Below are 10,523 nucleotides of genomic sequence, written 5' to 3'. Positions count from 1 at the left end.
TCGTATTGATTAGATGAGTTGGGGATTCCTAATTTCAAGAAATTGCTCGCGTAATGATAGATTATCCAATTAATTTTCTAATCTTTTAATGTCTCTTTGTCTCGATTTACCCGAGGCTCTCTTGTAACTGAAAAGATATCCTTTTCTCTTATGCGATTTCTTTCCACTAGATTAATCTTATTCAATTCGAAATCCCGTTGGGGGATTTGATCCTGATTCCGATGAAAAAAGATCGAATTATACAAATTATTCGATTCGGATAATACTCTTATCGATTCATAACTGCCACTTCGCATGAAACCAAAACGCCAAATTTGGGGGACCAAGTAATCCCACGCGACACTTCCTTCGGAATCGAGTCTACTTCACTTCGACTGTTCCATTTCAGAATCAGTTGGAATCTTAGACACCCCTTCTTTGTAGATTTATAAGAACGACTCGCAGAGATATATCTGGAGAATACCTGGGTTCGATGGAAGAAGGAAGAGGAGGACTATTAGCGTAATTGACTTCTACTTCTACAGATTTCTGAACATAAGAAATCCCTCAAAAGGTTTTCCGAGATACCACAGGCTAAGTTAGAATCATTCTCTACAACTTTATCAATAACAACGAGATTCTCTTCCTCTCTCATATCCATTCCGAACCAAGGATCACGAGCTGCTAATCCGGCCAATAGCCCTAAGATATGCGGAAGTATAGCGAATTCCTTAATTGTTGACTCGGTTATTAAAGGTTCCAAATACCAGTTATACAAGTGGTAAAACCTCTTCTTTCAGTGTATTACTACCAATAAATGAGGGATCTGCAGGGGAAGTATCTATCAAACCATTTTTCAGAATAGCTTTTCCTATATTGTAAGGAAGTATTTCATATCCAGAACCGAATCGGATTCCGTTACCTATATACGTAACAATGAATTTTGTCTACGTAAAGCTAATTTTAATTGCACTATCGGATACAATCTTTCTTCTTCTAGAAGTAGTGATTAATAATGCTTCATTAAGCAGGAGAAAATAGATCTCGTTTGCTATAACCCGTAGTTCCAGACCCAGTACCTTCGAGAAAAGAGGGATCAGCTTCTATTTCAAAGCCTTTGACACGCGAGAGAATTGACAATTCTTTTTGACGCTGACGCCTGTTAGACCCTCGGAGATTTATCAATTAGTTCGACCAATTCGGAGCTATTGAAGCTGGATCTACCTTTGCAGGTACATGAGTCGAAGCAATAACGAGATTCTTGCGAATGCAAGGATTCCTGCGCCCAGTACCGATACTCCTCCAATATTAGGCAGAGTAAGAATCTGGGATCGGCTTCTAATCTGTGATACAGGGGATTAACATTCAACTCATGAATGTCTTGAATCCATATCGTACAGGGAGACATCTCTTTTGCTATTGCAAAAATAAGATTCAATCGGTTTACGCTCTGTTTCGAAATGAAAGTCCCACGTACATTATTGAAATGATCTGTTGTATAACAACTTTCCTCAATGGCAGTCTCACCGACGGAAAGTAGGAATTGGATGCTATATCCCTAACTACATAAGATCGTCCAGTTTCTATGGGTCCTACTAGTGGAACTCCTTCAGATGGTAATAATCCTGATGAAAGCAAAATAGGTACGTCACGACATGGAATATTCGGAATGCCTTTTCGTCTCATTGTCGCTGAAAGGAGAATATTTCTTTCAAGGGCAAGAAGAGCCCACTTCTCCGCAGGATCCAACTCACAGATCTCGTAATTTGATAGATCATTTTGACGAATCCGAAGTAGGTATGACAAAAGATTAGATCCTTCTTCTGGGTGGGTTCGTGATTAATCCCACCGCTCAATGAATCGTAATTGGAATTTAATTTCGATTCATACTTGGAAATAGTTTTATTTGTCACTAGATATTGGGTCAGTAATTGTTTATTAATCTTAAGGGTGTCGGAGCTTTTCCTACGAAGTATCCACGAATCTAGTTCAATTTTTCACAAGGTAATAGATGATTATATTATTTGTATAATTCAGGAATCTCTTCAGGGAATGTATCAGTAGATCTTTCGTTTACATTTACCTTGTCGAGGGAGAATACATTACCTTTTCCAGATAAAACCCACGCATTGGGTCTATTAAATATCCGGTGATATTGAAACGTTTCCACAAGTGAGGGGAATTGGAACCCGAAACAGCAGATAAATAATGCTTGAGAAATGCAAGAACAAATAATATCGAGAAAACGAGGTAGGATGGGGCATACTTATTCGAAAATCTAAAGACTGACCATCTCGAATGCGACACCTGCGTTTTAGTTAGTAATTTCTTCGAAAATAGAGAGATCTATTTTAGATAATACGTTACTGATGAATCGTTTCTGAATCTTGATCTTAGCTTAACGAAAAACAAGCTCTAGCATTACCTATATCCTCAGCAACTCTTTCCGTAATTCCGGGGAAAGTGTAATTCAAGTCATCACTTACTTTGAGTACTATTCTGGATATATCTCTCTAATCAGATCATAAAAAGTATCTCCACCAGTTAGGGGTGAAAAACCGAGGTATATATTCTCCGAATGGGCTCCATTTCTCGCAGATATTGTCTCTCCAAAAGATCCAAGAGATCTTATATTTGTTTAAATCCTTTGATAACTCATCGAAATTAATGAGATGAGATGGAAGAATAGGTTCTTTTTAGACACGTGTATCTGCAAGCCTCGTATTTTCGTACAGAACCTTCTCTCCAGTTAATCCTGTTGGAGATCTTGATGCTACACTGCTGCATAATGAGAATTTCTTTGACCAATAAAGCGTCTCAGATTCTTCTGATTCCCAAAAATAACCAATGTGTGAATCATTTTGATAGAATTGATTCCCAATAGAATCATTCCTCGAGTTTGATCTCTTCTCAATGGATCCCTCCGAATCGACCTTGATCCACTCCCGGAATTTTTGAGACGGGGTCGAGATCGCCAATCAGCCGATAGCTTAGAGTTTATCAATGTTCTTCCAAGTAATTTCCATCGCTACCACATGAAGATAGAGACGAATCTCCCGTTTCGCGAGGAGATAAGTTCAACCCCGTCAGTAGTCCTCTTAGATCCGAAATAGAGTCAAGAAATCTATCTGAATGAGTTAGTGGTGGTATCGCAGATTCATCCAGATCAGATGGAGTCGATTCGGTTGTTGCGAGTATATGATCAATAGTTTCCCTTTCCGTTCGTTGCGAGGAATTGGGTAACAACGAATCAGACACTTGGGATTGAATAGATGAAGTGATATTTTTTGTATCTAAGGATCCTATTTCAAGAGATGGGATGACTTCATCACCGGAGCCCGTATACGAATTCTCTAAGATGTCAGAGTAACTACTGCTGTATCCTCCAACCAACGAATCCCTTCTTCTGATTATTGAGATAAAATCCCTTCCGGCACAGTTCAATACGGGTAAATGCGAGTAATCTATAAAGTTTGGTGTATCTACTTCATCGGAAATGGATCCCGAAATACTCCCAATAATTCCTATTCGAACCTTCCCATAATTCAAATTATCCAGAAACAGATCCCCAATCCTGCCTTCCCGTAGCGGAATAAGCACCATTCGGGAGTTTTGTTCCAATACATTCGATACAGGATGATTCAACAAGAAATGGATTAACTGCGGGTTTTAGGAAGATTGAGGAGCCTACCGATTCTTCATCCATTAACAATCCGGACTCGATGAAGAAACTATCTTTTCTACCGAAGATTCTCTTGAGAAAGGATATCTTCTCATCGAGGTTGAGTGAACTCAGAAGGAAATCAAGCAGTGGATAATCTATATTGTTCAATTTATAGACAAGATAATCAATCCCATCTGTCGAAGCTTCTTCACTAATATACTTGGGAATAATGATTCGGTAAATAGATGATATATTGGTAAATTCCTTGGGATACTTGTTGTTCCTCCCAGCCGTACTACGAATAGTGATACCAATATTATTTAGTGCTAATATCGACAGATCATAGATTGATCTACCTAAGTCGGATCTTATTTCTGCGAATACTCTCTTGGAAGGGGAAAAAGACAAGTCTCTGATTGTATCAAGCCACCTGTGCACATTTGACCGAACATCTGGATATTCATCAATTGGGGAAATAATACATTCATGCAACAAACGCTCTATGTTACCCCTCCATTCCAATAATCTCTATTCAATTGCAATTCTTGTTACACCAGTAGATCCCTCGCCCCCCTCCCGGCTACCCAATTGATAGTTGATTCTGGATAGATATTCACTAGCTAATGTACAGAAATAGTCACGCGAAAAGAGCGTGTATACTGAGTAGAGAGATATTAACCTATTTCGTTCATATACCCTAACTAGAGAGTATGTTGAAGATATGTTACCTCCCTCTCCCGATTCATCTGAAAAAGTAGGATTTTCACTTCCATCAGTTCTTTCTACAGGTACATCGAAAAGGATCTCTAAACGGTTGAAATAATCTTATCAAGATCGAAGTATGCGCCATTTTTGCATCTCTGATTCCTCGTCAAGTATTCCACCAAATGATAGATCTCCTCTCGATAGAAAGGCTTTCCTAGGTTCCTCGCTACTACTACCAATTCTTACCTTACTGGAAATCAAATTCGATTTTTTAACTCTTAAAAGAAATCCAGTCAGTCGGTTTCTTGATTCATTTATTAGTTGTGAATAGGCGTGTAGAATAGAAAATTCCCCCTCATTTCCGTGGGAATCTAACCCCAAAAATTGGAAGAACCACTTACGATTCTAGGAAGAATCAATACATTTATTGGAATCATTTTCTGCTATTCCCGCTACAGAAGGGGAGAAAGGATCTCCCAACAATAAAGGAGAGTCGAGTGTAAAATGCCGACAATCTCTCTCTACTTTCCATAAATGAGATATTCTTCCGATACCGAAAGACACGGGAATTCTTATATCATTCTTCTTGCCAAATATGTCTTAATAGGAGTTCCATCGGCGGTGGGACCCATACCTAGTTCATGTATAGATGATTCTGTTGAAAAGCCGTGACTCACCGCCTCTGGAGAATCATCAGTGGATATTGCTCTTTCCTCCGGAGAGTAACTGCCTACAAAGCCATTTCCAGATCTTTTCATTGAATCATATTCTGGATTTCTCTCCTCACTTCAACTAGATAAACAAGTATCTTCGATAGGTATCTCCTTCCCAACCTTCTGATTTCTGGAATCAGACTCATCCCTTGAGTTGCTATGAAAAGCCTCCAATTCTCTAGATGTCTCTATTTGTGAGGAGACATACTTCGAGAAACCACAGGAAATTTCTAGTAATATACTTGGTACCTCAGTGAGTAATTGATTATCCGATAGATAATCAAGTTCGATAAATCTCTTTTCTAAGAGAGATCTCGTTAGATTCAATTCGCGCTCATCCTTATTCCATGGAGAAGGACTTTGGTGACAGGAATGCCACATATAAAAATCGGCGTAATCCCGGAATAGTGTCCAACTCCCCTCGTCAATGGAATTTAACCAATCTTATATCGCTATAGGATAGGGATACACCATCACGAGATGACATTGTATTCTTATGGGGTGGAAATAGAGACAAATTGGAGAGACCCTTCCGCTCGGAATAGAACGGTGATTCATCTCCCTGCCGATCTACTGAATCCCTGGATTCGAGTAACATTTTGTCCCAAAAGTCCGATATTACGGGACTGAAGGAATCGCTTCTTAATGTTGCTGTTTGTTAGCCAATTAACCCTTTGCTTGTCATGGATTTTTCCGGAGAAGTAACGAATCAGAATCATTTTAGTAACAGTCTCCTTACGAAGTATCACATTTATATAGAATTCAAAAAACTCATTAAGATTCTTATCCCCCAGTGATTTTTCAATCCTCTCAGTCACATCTCTGGATATATTCTTGATGGGGAGTGGATCCTCATCAGCCGGACCCTCCATCCATCTGAAACCGAAGGATCCATCGCACTATATATGGGAACTTGCGGTTCTTCCCTCGTCGAAGTTGTGGAAATATTTCGTTTGAATCCGAATAGTAAGAATTACGTGTCTTTCCCTTTCTATCCTTTTCAGCAGTGAGCATCTTATTGATAGAGAAAGAGGATAGAAGGATTCAACAGTAATTTGTTGCTGGTTTTTTTACTACTCCACCAGTTCTATTAATTAGTTTCGCTAGATCTATAGACCTCCTTCGATCAAATTTCTCTCACCTGAACGATGCATAGGAATTGGTATTGTTAGTAACATCAGGATTCCCGGAGTCACGCTATTACCCCCGCTTCATTGAATCGCGCAGATTCCGTAAAAAGATTGAACTCAGAATTCATAAGTCAAATAATTTGATGGAGGGTTCATAACTGGAGAATAGACCAATTAGAAATTCCCCTAGATCTTGATTTTTCAATGATTCAAATGAGTAGTGGAATCCATCGGTTTCTGCTAACTTCGGAACTTCAGAGAATAAATCTGGACTTCTTACTTTTCTTCTCCCACTTCTCTTACCTCATGATCTCTCTTCACTTTATCTATATGTGGTAGATACTACCCACCTCTCACATTCATTATATAGATAATATCGAAGATTCAAGGCCCAATGGAGTGAGTACTTTCGATGTGGTGATTTTGTGGGTGTATTCGTACCTACCTGAAGCTGTCTCGGGAATCTCGAATTGTTGAAGAAACCTATCTATGTCTTATCTATCTCCTCATCAACTTATTTTATTCCGAGTGATAAAGACGAGTTCTCCAACCTGATGGGCGAACGACGGGGATTGAACCCGCGCGTGATGGATCCACAATCCATTGCCTTGATCCACTGGCTACGTCCGCCCCTACTTTCCCTATTCAGCTTTCCTTAACTGGGAGAGAACAAGATCTACTAGGGTCATTCATTCGATGCGCGTACGTATTATTCGTCTATATATTAATACAAGAAAAATATGTTAGGGTGAAAAATGTATTCTCAATCTATTCCAGTGGGTACGGACTACAAGCGTTCCGCTAATCAGAATGAGAATATCTTTGATTCCCATTCTCTGTAATCCTAGAAGGGTGTTTCAAAGATTCCCCAGAATCCAAGATTGGAAACTGATAATTGTAAGATTATGGCGAGATATTACTATTATTTCTATTCATTCCATCGGACGAATCTCCATTAAATACCAAACCTTATGCGAGGTTTGGTATTTAGTGATGCTGCACGACCAGGACAGGTATTATCCGTTTACAGAAGGAGCTTCAACAGAAGCTAAGTCTAGAGGGAAATTATGAGCGTTACGTTCATGCATAACTTCCATACCTAGGTTAGCACGGTTGATGATATCAGCCCAGGTGTTAATAACACGACCTTGGCTATCAACCACGGATTGGTTGAAGTTAAAACCATTCAAGTTGAATGCCATGGTGCTGATACCCAAGGCAGTAAACCAGATGCCTACTACGGGCCAAGCGGCTAAGAAGAAGTGCAGAGAGCGAGAATTGTTAAAGCTGGCATATTGGAAGATCAAACGGCCAAAATAACCGTGAGCAGCTACGATGTTGTTAGGTCTCTTCCTCTTGACCGAACTTGTAACCTGCATTAGCAGACTCATTCTCAGTAGTTTCTCTGATCAAACTAGAAGTTACCAAAGAAACCATGCATAGCACTGAATAGAGAGCCGCCGATACGCCAGCTACACCCAACATGTGGAAGGGATGCATAAGGATGTTGTGCTCAGCCTGGAAAACGATCATGAAGTTGAAAGTACCAGAAATTCCTAGGGGCATACCGTCAGAGAAACTTCCTTGACCGATTGGGTAGATCAGGAACACAGCGGTAGCAGCTGCAACGGGAGCTGAGTACGCAACAGCAATCCAAGGACGCATGCCTAAACGGAAACTAAGTTCCCACTCACGACCCATGTAGCAAGCTACACCAAGTAGGAAGTGAAGAACGATCAGTTCGTAAGGACCACCATTGTATAGCCATTCATCAACGGAAGCTGCTTCCCAGATTGGGTAGAAGTGTAAACCGATAGCTGCAGAAGTAGGAATGATAGCACCGGAGATAATGTTGTTTCCGTATAGCAAAGAACCGGAGACAGGCTCACGAATACCATCGATATCTACAGGGGGAGCTGCGATGAAAGCAATGATGAATACAGAGGTGCGGTTAATAAGGTGGGAATCATTAAGACCACCGAACCATCCGATGTAAAGACGGTTTTCAGTGCTGGTGATCCAGTCGCAGAAGCGACCCCATAGGCTTGCGCTTTCGCGTCTTTCTAAAGTTGCGGTCGTGGTAATTTTTGGTTTCGAAACGATTGGTGATTACCCAAGCTGATGAGCCTGTTGATCCATAGTATATCACAGAATCCCACCTGTGTCAACTAATCTAATATTGATTGAATATCCGAAGAAACGGGAAGACTTCCCTTTGTTTTCGCACGATACTTCTTCAAACCTTGACTCTCTTTTCAGACGCATTTCCCTTTTATTATCATAAACCACGGGAAAGTCAACGTTAGTTCGGCTCCTCGAGTACATCATGGGAGATGCCAGCTTTGCCTTAGATGTACTACGACTCAATCATCGATTCGAGGTGAGGACCTACAGGATAAATATCTGCTGGCGTTGCCTGACATCCCCCCCCCCCCCCCGAGGTGAGTAGTCCGCCCCAGGCGGAGATAGTTGAGAATGGTGGGAGTCGCGGGGATGCGGGCAGTGCCAATCATGTCGATCATGTCGATTGTGTCGATTGTGTCGATCATTCTAGTCATGTCGATCATGTCGATCATGTTGATTGCGTCGATTGCGTCGATCACTTTGGTCATGTCGATCATGTTGATCATGTCGATGATGTTATGGACTTTACGATTCGACACTAGTCTTTCTCTTTTTCATGAGGTACTATACCAGTGACAAATTTCCCTATGACTTGGATATTCTTTCTCCCATTATTTAATTTCTGCTTATCCATATGCTTCTGGCGTATCTTGATTCCTAATACCCTGCGCTCCGGAGTAGAAGGTTTCAATCCACCAATAAGAGGTTGTGGATTGAAACGAACCCGGAACTAACGGAAATGGGCAAAAGCCTTATTAGCTTCTGCCACCTTGTGAGTCTCCTCCTTCTTCCGTACAGCACTACCAGAATTTCTGGCAGCATCCATTAATTCATCACTTGATCTTAAAGCCATACTTCGACCTGAACGTTTTCGACACGCGATCAATAACCATCGGATAGCCAAAGCTCTTCCTTCTGCAGGTACTACTTCAACGGGGACTCGATAAGTCGATCCACCTACACGTTTGGATTCTGTTACTATATCGGGAGTTACCCTACGTATTGCTTGTCGCGGGACAGACAGTGGATTCTTATTCGTCTTTTCCTTAATCCGCTTCATAGCCTGATAGAGAATCTGATAAGCCAATGATTTCTTGCCATCTTTAAGAATACGATCAACCAACATGTTTACTAATCGATTACGATAAATCGGATCCGATCTATATTTTTCTTTTTGTTCGCTACATTGCTCCGGTGTAACATGAGTTTACAGATATGTCGGATTCCGATTCTATCTCGACTGTATCTTAGAATCTTATTTGGGCTTTTTCACTCCATATTGTAGGGTGGATCCGCCGGTTAGTCGAGGATCTCCCCCCAAACTGCACGTGCGACTTTCATCGAATGCAGCTTTCCATATGATTGAATAGAAAGTCTTGAAGTAAGTTCGGGTTACTTCAATGAATCATATTTAACTCATTAGGCATTGAGTATCCGTTTCCTCTTCATCATCCCACGATAGGAGAAGGGAAATCCGTATTTCATTTATCTCACCAAGAATGTCCGTGGGTTTATTGATCCAATTACCAAATGTTCACAAAACCTCCACTGAATCTCCATAATCGTAGTCCGAACTCGTTCTGAGAGAGAGAAGACATTCGAAGATTTCCAAATAAATGGGAGTCCGGGTAAGACTCAACTTACTGGAATGCAATACCCTGGACACCGAGTTGTTTCACACGAATAAGATAATATCAATCTCCGTAATAGCAGGCTTCGGTCCCTGGCAACATTCCCACTATCGGGTCGGCTATGCATTTGACATATCAGAACAACCGATACGGAATCATTGCGATGATACAAGTTACGACAATGTTCTGCAACGCACTGGAACGCCCCTTCTTACGATCCTTTACTCCTACAGCATCTAAAGTTCCTCTAACGATATGATATCTTACACCAGGTAGGTCCTTCACCCCTCCCGCCTCTCACAAGGACCACGGAATGTTCTTGCAAATTATGGCCAATACCTGGTATGTAAGCCGTTATCTCGAACTTGGAGGTTAATCGAACTCTGGCGACTTTCCGTAGGGCAGAGAGTTAGGTTTTTTGGTGTAGTTGTGGAATAGTTGACAGATGAGTCAGTTTCAGTGTCACTCTACAGAACCGTACGTGAGATTCTCACCTCATACGGCTCCTCGTCATTCAATTAATACTAAGAATAGAAGTACGAAATACCTTTCGGTTGTTACCCGATACAAGAGGATT

This window comes from Dipteris shenzhenensis, unplaced genomic scaffold (assembly GCF_047967505.1).
Source record: "Dipteris shenzhenensis isolate YYH24624 ecotype China unplaced genomic scaffold, Dip_SZ_1.0 scaf0232, whole genome shotgun sequence".
Classification (NCBI taxonomy): Eukaryota; Viridiplantae; Streptophyta; class Polypodiopsida; order Gleicheniales; family Dipteridaceae; genus Dipteris; species Dipteris shenzhenensis.
This window is presented reverse-complemented; position numbering follows the sequence as displayed.